This window comes from Pristiophorus japonicus, chromosome 22, assembly GCF_044704955.1.
Source record: "Pristiophorus japonicus isolate sPriJap1 chromosome 22, sPriJap1.hap1, whole genome shotgun sequence".
In the NCBI taxonomy this organism is placed as follows: Eukaryota; Metazoa; Chordata; class Chondrichthyes; family Pristiophoridae; genus Pristiophorus; species Pristiophorus japonicus.
The window spans coordinates 52054271-52068663 of record NC_091998.1 but is presented as its reverse complement, the minus strand read 5'-3'; positions in this window follow the sequence as shown (position 1 = coordinate 52068663).

Here is a 14393-nt window from a genome sequence, read left to right as displayed (position 1 = left end):
ATTTATGTGCTGAAGTTCCAGGAGCGGGGCTTGAACAACACGACCTCCTGACTCAGAGGCGAGTGTGCTGTCCACTGAGCCACAGCTGACACCATTATGCTGAAGGGCTGAAGCGTTCATTCCTGCTCCTCCCCCCCTCCGCCTCCCTGTGAACTATCGGATGACGAGGGCTCCACTTTCAAATCCGCTGGTTTTATTTTTATGACATAAGTTGGTAAATCTTCCGCAAGGATTCACTCCTTGACATTTGCAGTACACGCACGCTGTAAAGAGACTAAATGCTCAATTACTCACTGACTGACAGAGAGCTCCTCATTTCCACTGACTATTTACCCTCAATCCATCCACTGGGACAATCATTTACAGACGAGAGGCTGTTTAACCAACTGTTGTCTCTTGGCCACTTGAGTCTCTCATTACAATCATGCCTGGAGGCCCCACTTCAAACAAGACAACACGGAGGAGCCTAAATTGCCACTATCGTTACATTTACCCACTGCCTAAATGTCTACCCCAACGGACCACTTGTCCACTGGGAGAGTTCCTTCAAGAAACTCTTCTCGTCATGAAAATGCCGCTTTGAAAGGGACAACGAAGATCTCCCAGGAAAGGCCACCCGTTCCTCGCTCGAAGATCCCATGGCATCTATACGAGGAAGGGCCGGGAATTCTCCAGCCAACATTCAGACCTCATGGGGTCTCATCGCTGTTTGTGGGAGCTTGCTGTGCTGCTCTGCATGTCCACTTAACAACAGCATTGGCTGCAATGTCCTGAGGTGCTGTGTAAATGCAAACCATCCATTCTGATGGCTCATTACGGAGAAAGCTTGCTCACACATTGTACTTCTAGCGTGACTGTACAAATCGCAGATCGGAGCTGGCAAAGGGGCAGCAACATGTGGAAAGTGGACTGGGACAGGCAACCAGGTCATGTGGAGTTGATTCTCAGAGAAATGATAGATATTTTCAGCACAGAAGGAGGACACTCGGCCTATCATGTCTGGTCGTGAAAGGCGCGATATAAATGCAAGTCTTTTTTTCTTCAACGGTGGCCTAAATAAAACATGGCCACTCCTGACAGTTAGCCATATTTTGTTTGGATGTTTAGGCCTAAACCACTGCTTACATAAGAACGTAAGAAATAGGAGCAAAGTAGGCCATGCGGCCCTTCGAGCCTGCTCCGCCATTTAATACAATCATGGCTGATCCGATCATGGACTCAGGTCCACTTCCCTACACGCTTCCCATAACCCCTTATTCCCTTATCGGTTAAGAAACTGTCTATCTCTGTCTTAAATGTATTCAATGTCCCGGCTTCCACAGCTCTCTGAGGCAGCGGATTCCACAGATTTATAACCCTCTGAGAGAAGAAATTCCTCCTCATCTCAGCTTTAAATGGGCGGCCCCTTATTCTAAGATTATGCTCCCTAGTTCTAGTCTCCCCCATCAGTGGAAACAGCCTCTCTGCATCTACCTTGTCAAGCCCCCTCATAATTTTATATGTTTCGATAAGATCACCTCTCATTCCTCTGAATTCCAATGAGTAGAGGCCCTGGTGGAGTGCATGCCCCTTAAGGAAGAACTTGCATTTATATAACAACAACAACGTATATTTATATAGCACCTTTAATGTTATAAAATGCACCAAAGTGCTTCACAGGAGCGTTATCGCAAAATAACCAAAATTTGACACCGAGCCATGTAAGTTGATATTAGGGCAGGTGAACAAAAGTTTAGAAACATAGAAACATAGAAAATAGGTGCAGGAGTAGGCCATTCGGCCCTTCTAGCCTGCACCGCCATTCAATGAGTTCATGGCTGAACATGCAACTTCAGTACCCCATTCCTGCTTTCTCACCATACCCCTTGATTCCCCTAGTAGTAAGGACTCCATCTATAGAAAAACAATTTAACGCCACAGCTCAATGCAGTCGTCTCCACTTCATTTCGCAAACAGTACCAATGGATGGCGCCTCCGGCAGTGCGGCACTCCCTCAGCGCTGCCCCTCCGGCAGTGCGGCGCTCTCTCAGCGCTGCCCTGGAGTGTCAGCCGAGATTTATGTGCTTCAGTCTGTGGAGTGGGATTTGAACCCACAACCTTCTGAGTCAGAGGGGAGTGTGGTCGAAAAGGTAGGTTTTAGGGAGTGTCTTAAAGGAGGAGAAAGAGATGGAGAGGCAGAGAGGTTTAGGGAGGGAATTCCAGAGCTTGGGGCCCAGGCAGCTGAAGGCACGGCCTCCAATGGTGGAGCATTTAAAATTGGGGATGTTCAAAAACCCAGAATAAGCGGAGCGCAGAGGTCTCGAATGATTATAGGGCTGGAGAAGATTAGAGCGATACGGAGGGGGGAGGCCATGGGAGGATTTGAAGAAGAGGGTGAGAATTTCAAAAATCGAGGCGTTGCTTAAGCGGGAGCTAATGTGGGTCAGCGAGCACAGGGGGTGATGGGTGAATGGGAGAATGATACCACCCTTCTGATGGGGCACGATATCCCTGGTTCATGTTGCTGTTTGCCACCTGCTTTGGGACTGGCATTGGCAGGTAACTGGCACCACCCTCCCTTCCCACCGTGCCCCAAGCAAGGGGCCTGTACAACCGGGTGTAAGCACCGTCACCACAAGGACAGGACAGGAGGGCAACGGCTTAGGAGGAAACCCCCCCCAACCACCACCACCTTCTCACGGCCGATAAATCCCTCCTCAACTCCCAAATCTTTTTTTAATCAAAAGGAGGCAAAAAGTAAATCTGGCCCATGTCAGCCCGCTCCAGAAAACCCAACAAATAAAAGCCAGACTCTGTGGGCTGGATTTTCGATCATCTGCCACCCCTGTTAGCGCTCTGGAGGGGCGATAATGGGGGCAGTAAGCATTGCCTTGCGGGTGGCCAGCTTCCAGCGCCCCGCCCGTGATATGCGGGGCCGGTTTCAAGGGGGGCGTGGAGCATTACGGCCCGGGATGTGGCGAGCCGGTGTGCAACGCCCCTGGTTGCGACACCCGCTTGATTTTGTGCGGCCGCCCGACCCGTAGCGCCCCCTGGTGGGACCGCTCATGGAAGCGGGCGTTCCGAGCTGTCGTGGCCGCACTGAGGTAAGTAATGCCGACCTCAGGTAAATATGATTGTTTTTTGCAGCCGAATTTTTTGCAATTTACGTATTGGGAATGCTTTTGGTGTTTTTTTCCCAGTAGCCCACCCGCTTGTGGCCTCTCTCATGGCGCTCCGAGGCCGGCTGTTTAGCTCGGGATATTCACGTGCTCAGTCGGCTTAGTGCAGTAAAAGTGGTGTGGAACATCTCCCTTAGCGCCCCGCTCCAAACTCAGGGCCCAGCTGATGAATGTTGTGGCAGCAGACGCAATCCATTCACCGTTGCAACATTTACCGCTCCGCCCGGGATAACACCGCAACAGAGGCAGTGCCGAATTTTTCCCCCTGGGAGTCTGAGAATCGGAGGGGAGGTTTACATTCAGGCTTGTGTCCGGAGGCACTGTCTGTCATGTATTCAACCAGCATTGTAACCCATGTATAATCTGACCTAAGCTGTACACTGTGAGAACACTGACCACTAGGTGGTGAACTTATGGGAGACACTCCTAACCGAGACCTTCAGATATAAAAGGGGAAGCTCCACCCACTTCCATCACTGGAGTGCTATGAAATAAAGGACAGGTCACAGACTGACCTTCCCTCAAGCATGGGCCTCGTGTGCATTTATACTGTATAGTAAGGACATATCAATGGCGACAAGAAACTGGGATTTAAACGACGCGAGCATGGCCACGAGCAGAACAGACGAGAGGTACTGTGTTAAGGAATGGTTGGGACAGAGATTCAACATTGTTAAAGCAGCACACAGTTCTCCAGGCAGACAAGGGCAGTCGGGCATGCCCCAACATCGAGTCGAACCCAGAGGGGGAGTTTGACAGAGACAATGGCAAGCTGAACAGCGATTCATGCCATTGCAAGCGACAATGCGGCCAGTAATGGGACCATCAACACCTGTTAATGGTGCACTCAAGGACAATAACAGGGGCAGTCAGGGACGATTGACTGGCAAGGGACCTTTTGTTTCAAACAGCAGCTCATGCTGGAGGCGTGGAGGCACACACTCAACCGGAGTTTGCAGAGGTGAGCAAAATACCTGCAGAAATTGCAGAAATGCTGGGGGAAATCGCTGGAAGCTGAAGTTCAGCGAGTTCATATGGAGCACGTATACAGTTCATACACCAGGACGCCACTGATAATGATGAAAGTGCTCCTCAATGGCATCCCAGTATCAATGGAGCTAGACACAGGGGCCAGCCAGTCCCTGATGGGTATCAAACAGTTCGAAAAGTTGTGGGCTTCCAAGGCCAGGAGGCTAAAATTAACGCCGATTGACGCACAGCTACGGACTTACACAAAGCAGATCATTCCGATGCTAGGCAGCGCCACGGTAGTCGTGATCCACAAAGATTCGGAGAACAGACTACCACTCTGGATTGTCCCAGGGGACGGTCCCGCACTACTGGGGAGGAGTTGGCTTGCTGTCATGAACTGGAAATGGGGCGATGTCAATGCAATTTCCTCTGTGGAACGAGTATCATCCTCACAGATCCTGGACAAATTTGACTCATTATTTCAACCCGGCATTGGCACTTTCATGGGGGCCAAGGTAGTGATTCACATAAACCCGGACGCCAGGTCACTACACCACAAGGCCAGAGCGGTGCCGTACGTGATGTGGGAAAAGATAGAAGGCGAATTGGACCGCCTGCTGAGAGAAGGCATCATCTCGCCAGTCGAATTCAGTGACTGGGCGAGCCTAATTGTGCCGGTGCTCAAGGCGGATGGGTCGGTCAGGATATGTGGCGATTACAAGGCCACCATCAATCGGGTGTCACTCCAAGACCAGTACCCGCTACCGAGAGCGGAGGACCTCTTTGCGACGCTATCCGTTGGCAAACTTTTTTCAAAATTGGACCTGACCTCAGCTTACATGACCCAGGAGCTGGCAAGTGAGTCGAAGAAGCTGACCACCATCACGACACACAAGGGATTGTTTGAGTACAACAGATGTCCATTCGGGATTCGCTCGGCCGGCGCGATCTTCCAACGAAATATAGAAAGCCTCCTCAAGTCGATTCCAGGTTCGGTTGTTTTTCAGGACGATATCCTCATTATGGGTTACGATCCTGAAGAACACCCCCAAAACCTGGAGGAGGTGCTACGCAGACTGGACCGGGTAGGGGGGTGCGACTGAAAAAGGCGAAGTGCGTCTTCCTAGCTCCAGAGGTAGAATTCCTGGGGATGAGGGTAGCAGCAGACGGGATCAACCCTACTGCGTCCAAGACGGAAGCGATCCAGAGAGCACCCAGACCCCGTAACACGACGGAGCTGCGTTCATTCCTGGGGCTCCTGAACTATTTTGGTAACTTTCTTCCAAATTGAGCACGCTGCTAGAGCCTCTACACGTGCTCCTACGCAAAGGTCGCGAATGAGTCTGGGGGGACAGCCAGGAAAGGGCTTTTAATAGAGCACGCAATTTGTTATGTTCCAACAATCTGTTAATGCGATATGACCCATGTAAGAAACTTGTGTTAACGTGCGATGCGTCGTCCTATGGTGTCGGGTGTGTGTTGCGGCATGTCAATGCCAAGGGTCAGTTACAGCCGGTAGCTTATGCCTCCAGGAGTCTGTCCCAGGCAGAAAGGGGCTACGGGATGGTAGAAAAGGAGGAGCTCGCATGTGTATATGCGGTAAAGAAAATGCCCCAGTACCTGTTTGGCAGGAAATTTGAGCTGGAGACAGATCACAAATCCCATCCTCGTCCAAAGGAGGTTTGTGGCCGGAGGCACTCACACAGGTTGTGTGGTGTTAAGTGCTGACAATCAGGTATCATCATCGTCATTAAGTCAAGTCCAGCAATCTACAAGCTTCTCGGCAGCAAAAATCATCAGGGAACATTACCTGTTAACATGACAGAATGAGCCACAACTTCCACCTTAATTGGGTCACTTACCACCAATGTTTACCACCATTGCACATTCCTTGTGCAGCAGAGAGGAATATTTCATAATCGAGGTCAGATGGGCATCTCTCAATGGCTTCGATTCGACTTATCACTGGGATAGTAAATGGCCAGCGGCACCTCAGTCTCAGCTGTGTTGGGCTCCCTCACGATCTCCATGCATTATGCCGTCAATGTGCCACTGTACAGGCTCCTGGCTGAGGCCAGAGATTGCACCATGCGTACATGGATTAACAGTTGACCAATGCATGGACCGTGCGATCGTCTGGACTGCTTTCTGTCACCTGACGGGGGTCAGAGAGGAATTTTCCAGGGTATTCTTTCCCCTGGTTAGTGCCATTGTATTTTGTGCCTCTTCCAGGAGAAGACAAGGTTCCTGCTGGGAAGAGCGGGAGCGAGTGTCAACAGATAAATAATGGTTAATAAATCCTGTTCTTCAGAGAGGTTAAGAACAGTTACAACAGCAAGTCTTATTTGAGGGAAGCAGCTTAGGAGTAAACAACTACAAATGTTTACATGAATAGACTGTCTTCAAAGGATTTGGGAACAAATTCGTCATGAGGTCTTGGGGCTGAAATTGCCCTTATTATAGCCGCCATGAGGTGCTAACGAGGCGCTAACGATTTCTCGCTCGTGGACGGGCGATGGAGGCGACGCGCCCGGAATTGCCCCCGGGATGCCGCCGATGCAAACGGGTTTTGCCCCCTCCCCCCCCCCCCCGGGTGCGGGGGCGCAAACGGCGATGATGTCATTGGCGTGATGCCGACCCCTTTGCACCCCGCAGGGGGAAATGATCCAGCGGGACGCGCGATTGGAGTGGGGCGATGCCAACAACAGCTTTGTGAGACGCGAGGCTGGGAGGGGTGCCCGCGCCCGCCCTTAACGGGGAGGGCCTTGCGCCGCGGCTGGCATCTTTTTTTTTTGTCGGACAACTTCGCCGTCGGCCCGACAATGGCGGCAGCTGGTTCAGCCCCCTCTTGGGTACCGGGCCGCTGACCCGGCCGAAACCCTCCCTGGTGGCACAGTAGACACCAGGAAAGAAGCGGAGCGACGGTGTGACGTGATCAGCGCCCCGCTCCTGCCCCGCTAACACTTCACTACCACTCCACGGAGGCGCATCACACCTCCGATACTGCCCAGCACATATTGTTTCAGACAAAGATCCCAATTCAGCGATATTTCGCGGCCCATCTCATCGGGCGCTAAATAATCATTTCATTCAAATTGTGCGCCCCAAACAAGTCGCGGGGAAATTTCGCCACCCCTTCTCTGTGGTACGTCCCTTTGATAGAGGCTAAGGATGGTGTACAAAGAAGTATGGCTTTCAACATTTCTTTGGAGGGCTTGAAGGATACCGAAACCTAAAATCTGCTCTCTCTGTATACAGTTAGGTCCATCACTGTAGATCAATAAAGTCTGTTCCTTATAATCCACCATCAAGTGCATACTCTGAGGTAGGAGGAAGGGCGAATGCTAACAGAACTCTACCCAGATTTCCAGGTGTAAAGAAGTTATAGTAATGAATTGCACGTGAGCGGTGCATTCAGCTTAAGCTCTCAGCCTTGCCGGTACATAGATGGGGAGATGTCATCATAGGCGAGGATGACTTGCTTCCATGCCAAAAAGGGATGAGTTCACAAGTGTTTCAATGAAGGACCGAATATTCCGGATCCCGAACTACATCTTGAAGGGTGGAAGATGCCTGTGTGTGGATGTTTTTAATGTGTAGTGGCCGTTGCACACCAGCCACCACACGGGCTTGACAGAGCTAGGTCTTGGTCCAGTGGCAAGGATTAACCAAGATGACTAGAGGCCAGCCCTGCTGCGTGCACCCAGTGCGCGCACATATCGCAGTGTGGGCTGGGCCCGTGCTGCCCCTGGGCCCTCGCCTCTCCTGGGCTCCGATCACATCCCTCTACGAACTCTTGCCGCTCCTTCGCGCTCACCTCGCCGCTCCTGCTGTACCTGCCCGCACTGCAGTCAGCGACCTGGATTTGGGTGACGTCAAATCCAGTCGGCCTCTTCACAGCCGTCGCCCTCCTGAAGCAGCACGCGCTGCACCCTGAAGTGGCATGCCGCAGCACGGTGCTCCCTCTAACGGCCCCGGCCTGCTGATGATCTTGCAGGCTAGGGTCCCGGCCTGCAAGACCATCAGGAGGCCGGGGCCATTCGAGGGAGCAACGCGCGGCGGCCTGGCCCGGAAATAGGGAGATATGCCTATCAAGAGGCTGAGAAATGAGGACATTTGCCAATTTTTGGCAGGAAAGAAAAGAGGCACTTCTGGTGTAAGAAGCAACAGATATTTTCTCTTATATTCAATTTGATTTCCCTCCCATCTTCTCCAGTAGGCAGTGATTCTTTTTTTGGATTAAAAAAGCAAACCAGATACTCGGGTTTATTTCTAGAGGTATGTAATTGAAAAGTAGGAAAGTTATACTAAACTTGTATCGAACCTTGGTTAGACCTCACCTCGAGTACTGCGTACAGTTCTGGTCGCCATATTATTAAAAAGGATATTGAGGCACTGGGGAGGGTGCAGAGAGGATTTACAGGGTGCGAGGGTATACATATAAGGAAAGGATGAACAGGCTGGGTCTCTTTTCTCTTGAAAAAAGAAGGCTGAGGGGTGACCTAATAGAGGTCTTTAAAATTATGAAAGGTTTTGATAGAGTGGATACAGAGAGAATGTTTCCACTTGTGAGGAAGAGCATAACTAGAGGCCAGCAATATAAGATAGTCACCAAGAAATCCAATCGGGAATTCAGAAGAAACTTTTTTGCCCAGAGAGTGGTGAGAATGTGGAACTCGCTACCACAGGGAGTGGTTGAGGCGAATAGTATCGATGCATTTAAGGGGAGGCTGGAGAAGCATATGAGGGAGAAGGGAATAGAGAGTTATGCTGATAGATGTAGATAAGGAAAGACGGGAGGCTCGAGTGGAGCATAAACGCCAGCATAGACTGGTTGGGCCGAATGGCCTGTTTCTGTGCCGTATATCTGATGTAACCCTACATAGGACCTCTGCCGTTGCCCAGCACAGACTGAGGATTTGACCCACAGACCTTGCTGGCTTGTCTAAGATGTCTGCACTCCTCTAATTCTGCCTTCTTGAGCATCCCCGATTATAATTGCTCAACCATCGGTGGCCGTGCCTTCTGTTGCCTGCACCCTAAACTCTGGAACCCCCTCCCTAAACCTCTTCATCTCTCTTTCCTCCTTCAAGGCATTCCTTGAAACCTCCCTCTTTGAACAAGCTTTTGATCACCTGCCCTAATTTCTTCTTATGTGGCTTGGTGCCAAATTTATTTGTTTTGTATTATAACACTGCTGTGAAGTGCCTTGGAAGGTCTTATTATGTTAAAGGCACTATATAAATACAGGTTGTTGTTGTCAGGTTCAGTGGCACAAAAGTTAATTGTCAGTCTGGCGTGTTAATCCTCTTGAGCACAGTGGCTCATGTACGATTGAGGGCACTTACAACACATTCTATTAAATAAGCTGCAAGCAGGCAATGGCCATAAACATCTTTAATTAAAGGTCATCCACTCATTTTGGGGAAGATTAGCCTTTCAATGGGAATAAACAATCTATAAATGGGAACACAAATCTAGTTAGAAAAAGGCGAGGGTTATTTTACCACAGCAGACAGTCCCTATGGTGATAAAATATACCCTGCGGAGAGCCTCGGGAAACAGAAGTCTCCGGCTCAGGTTAACACGAAAGCAAAACACTGCGGATGCTGGAAACAGAAATTAAAAACAGAAAAATGCTGGAAATACTCAGCGGGTCGGGCAGCATCCGTGGAGAGAGAAACAGAGTTAACATTTCGGGTCTGTGACCCTTTGTCAGAACTGGGAATCATTCGAAAAGGTCCTGAAGGAGCACCGAAAGGGGGAGTGGGAGGAAAGAATAAAAAAGGGGAAGGTCTGTGATCGGGTGGAAGGCAGGCAAGATTTGAGAGACGAAAGAGACGAAGGGCCAAAGTGAGATGGTAACGGCACAAGTTAGGAAACAAAAGATGAGTCTAGATAGGGTGTGAATGATGGAATAATTACCAGTGGGAAACAGAGAGAAAAATAAAAATGGGGGGGGGGTGTTGCGGAGGAATGGGAACAAATATGAGCTGAGGTTATGGTCTGATATTGTTGAACTCGATGTTGAGTCCAGAAGGCTGTAAAGTGCCTAAACGAAAGATGAGATGCTGTTCAGCTCAGATGAGGTCTGGGTCAAGCCAATCTGGACAATGATGAGATTTCCATCATATTTTTTGAAAAAGCTGAATAATTTTACAAGGAGAAGAGGGGAGGCAGTGGCAATGATTCATGCCCGAACTTGTTGCCAACATATTGCTGACAAAGAGCATTCTTTGAAGGGGAAGCGGGATCAAGGTTTGAAGCTGTAGAAAATACAGAGGTTTAAGGCGATTAGCAAAAGATTTGGCTTGATTCTGGACTTCACGTCTACCGGGACGTCACAGATCCCTTTGCAATCACTAAATCCTTTCTTGCACCTGCTGGGATCGAAGAGCCTAAAACTCAGTGTATTGGAACTAATCCGCTCAAAACCTTCACTGGAATCGTTTATTGAACATTTTATTGAAAACAGCAAGGCATCGAGTTCAAATGCAACAAATGTTAAATGAATTCAGGCCCTCCGCATGCCTGTACAAACTCATGACTTCCTCGCAGATTATACCATCTGGAATTTGGTATGAATTAATTTCTGCTGCTTGACCCACTGGAGTCGAACCCATACAACTGTAATCAGAAAGAATGACTTGGATTTATATAGCGCCTTTCACGACCACCGGACGTCTCAAAGCGCTTTACAGCCAATGAATTACTTTTGGAGTGTAGTCACTGTTGTAATGGGAGAAATGCGGCAGCCAATTTGTGCACAGCAAGCTCCCACAAACAGCAATGACCAGATAATCTGTTTTTAGTGATGTTGATCGAGGGATAAATATTGGCCCCAGTACATCGTGGATAACTCCTCCCAGCTCTTCTTCAAAGTAGAGGCCCTGGGATCTTTTACGGCCCACCTGAGAGAGGGCAGACGGGGCCTTGGTTTAACGTCTCATCCGAAAGACCAGAAGGCGGCCATCAGCCCCTCTTGTTTGTGCTGGCTCATTGCTCGAGCAATTCAGAACCAATCCTACTGCCCCACAGATAGAATGATACAATAATACAGTGCACAAGGAGGCCATTCAGCCCATCATGCCTGGGCCAGCCCTTTGGTAGAGCTAGCCAAATAATCCCACTCCCCTGCTCTTTCCCCATAGCTCTGTAATTTTTTTTCTCATCAAGTATTTATCCAATGTTACTATTCAATCTGCTCCCACCGCCCTTTCAAGCAGCGCATTCCAGATCGCAACAACTCGCTGTGTAAAAAAAAAAGTTTCCTCGTGTCGCCTCTGGTTCTTTATAGGACCTCTGTCGCTGCCCCAGCACATCTGTCCCAGGGACCTTGCTGGCTTGTCTGAGATCTCTGCGCTCCTCTAATTCTGCCCTCTTGGGCATCCCTGATTATAATTGTTCCAACCATTGGTGGTTATGCCTTCTGTTGCCTGGGCCCCAAGCTCTGGAACTCCCTCTCTATCTCTCTTTCCTCCTTCATAAGAACATAAGAAATATGAGCAGGAGTAGGCCATACAGCCCCTCGAGCCTGCTCCGCCATTTAATACGATCATGGCTGATCTGATCATGGACTCAGGTCCACTTCCCTGCCCATTCCCCATAACCCTCGACTCCCTTATTGGTGAAGAAACTCTCTATCTCTGTCTTAAATGCTCCTTAAAACCTGCCTCTTTCACCAAGCATTTGGGCACCTGTGCTAATTTCTACTTATGAGGCTCAGTGTCAAATAATTTATAATACTCCTGTGAAGCGCCTTGGGATGTTTCATGACATTAAAGGCGCAATATAAGTGCAAACACTAGAGGGCCGAAGCAGATTATCTGGGACATTCCAGCGCAGAGCTAAGAGTGTTACGTCCTGCAGACCCTGTACTAAGTCCCCGGCTGCTTCTTCAGATGGACCTTGAAGATCCCACGAGACTACTTGAAGAACAGAGAATAATCCTGGTTTAGTACAGCCGATGGCTGTAGGTGCGCTTTCAGCATTTCCTACATATATTACACTTCAAAATCCATTGCTTGTGAAGCCTTTTGATAGATAATGACAAGGTACTTTTGAAAATCCAAATCTTTCATCATAAATCCCAGCTTTGTTTGACATGGACTGGTGCCAAACCACACACATAATCCAATTCCTTGAAACCACGACACTGGCATCAAAGAACTTTTACTGGTTGGTGTAAGATCATTCTCAGAGCGATTAGCAAGGAAGACATGTTGGCTCCTTGTGCCTTTTTGCTGCTTTGGTTCAAAGGCCCACTTATCACAGGAGAGTTAGTACATGTTGAAGGTCACGGCCATCAGGATGTTGAAGCTGGCTTTACTGCCATCAACCCGCGTGACCTTTCCATGCAGTCCTCCCGATAAAACTCCTAATTCCATCCAAAACAGAATTTCTGTCAAATTAGACATGCACGGCCTTGCAATACAGAGGGCAATTGCCTTCAAAAGAACTGGATATCTGGCGCTTGGTGTAACAGGCAGCAAATCTGATTCTAGGGAAAACAGCGATTTACTTGTACTTCTTTCAGTTTAGTGTACTGTATTCGCTGCTCACAATGTGGTCTCCTCTACATTGGGGAGACCAAACGCAGATTGGGTGACCGCTTTGTGGAACACCTCCGTTCAGTCTGTAAGCGTGACCCTGAGCTTCCAGTCACCTGTCACTTTAATTCCCCTCCACTCCCACTCTGACCTCTCCGTCCTCGGCCTCCTACACTGTTCCAATGAAGCTCAACGCAAGCTCGAGGTACAGCACCTCATCTTTCGTTTTTGCACTTTACAGCCTTCTGGATTCAACATCGCGTTCAACAATTTCAGACTTTTACCGCTATATTTTGTTTTTCTTTTCTTCCTCTTCCCGTTGATTGTGCCATCTTCATTCACACCCTATCTAGACCCATCTTTTGTTCCTTAACTTGTCCCATTACCATCACCTTTTGCCTCACATCATCGTCCCTTTTGTTTCTAATCTCTCCTGCCTCCCACCCTTTCACAGACCTTTCCTTTTGTTCTTTCCTCTCCTCTCCTCCCCTACGCCCCCCCCCCACTTTCTCTGCCCCTGCACTTGCTTAAAAACCCGTTCGTTACATCTCAAACTTTTTCCAGTTCTGAAACGTTAACTCTTGTCTCTCTCTCTCTCTCTCTCTCTCTCCCCACTGCTGCATATTTCCAGCAATTTCTGTTTTTAATTTCAGATTTCCAACATCTGCAGTAATTTGCTTTTGCAGCAAATGTGATTCTGCCAGTTCCACACTTTGGAGGGGTCATATTCACAACTTCCCCCGCCCCTGTTCTGAAGGTTTTGACTCTCAGAAATACTATACCATAGCTACTCTTTGTTACATTGCGTATTGCTCCTGTGTAGGCCAAGACAGGCCGGTGTAACAGCCAAGCCCCATCCTGTCAGAAGGTTGAAGGGTGATCTGATCATGATATTAAAAGGGGAGCAGTTAGAATCACCAACCAGCAGAAACACTCTAAGACTAGGGTGTGCATCGTCTAAAAATTACAGCCAGGCCTTTCAGGAGTGAAATTAGGAAACACTTCTACATACAAAAGGTGGTAGAAATTTGGAACTGTCTTCCGCAAACAGCAGTTGATGCCAGATCAATTGTTAATTTCAAATCGGCGATTGATTTTTTTGTTAACCAAAGGGATACGGGCCAAAGGCAGGTATATGGAGTTAGGTCACAGATCAGCCATGATCTCACTGAATGGAGGAACAGGCTCGAGGGGCTGAATGACCTACTCCTGTTCGCACTGAACCTTCACACACGTTGATGCTCCCAGCTGCCATCATTGACTAGTAAGTGTCCACAATCTACTTAACCATGAGGCTGGAGGATCGAGTCAAACCTTGTATGCAGCACAATGAAGGGTTCACGAGGCAAAGTATGAATGCTGGCCGATTTACTCCCCGTCCTAGCCTATTGCATTAGCCGTGGTTCAGTAGGTAGCACTCTCTTGCCTCAGAGTCAGAAAGTCGTGGGTTCAAGTCCCACTCTTGGGACTCAAGGACATAATCCAGGCTACCACTCCCAGTGCAGGGCTGAGAGAGTGCCGTCTTTCAGATGAGACGTTAAACCAAGGCTCCAGTCTGCTCTCAGGTGGATGCAAAAGAGCCCACGGCCACTATTTCAACCAACAGCAGGAAAATCCTGACCACTATTAATCCCTTAACCAACACCTAAAACAGATTATCTGGTCATGACCACATTGCTGTTTGTGGGAGCTTGCTGTGCGCAAATCAATTGCC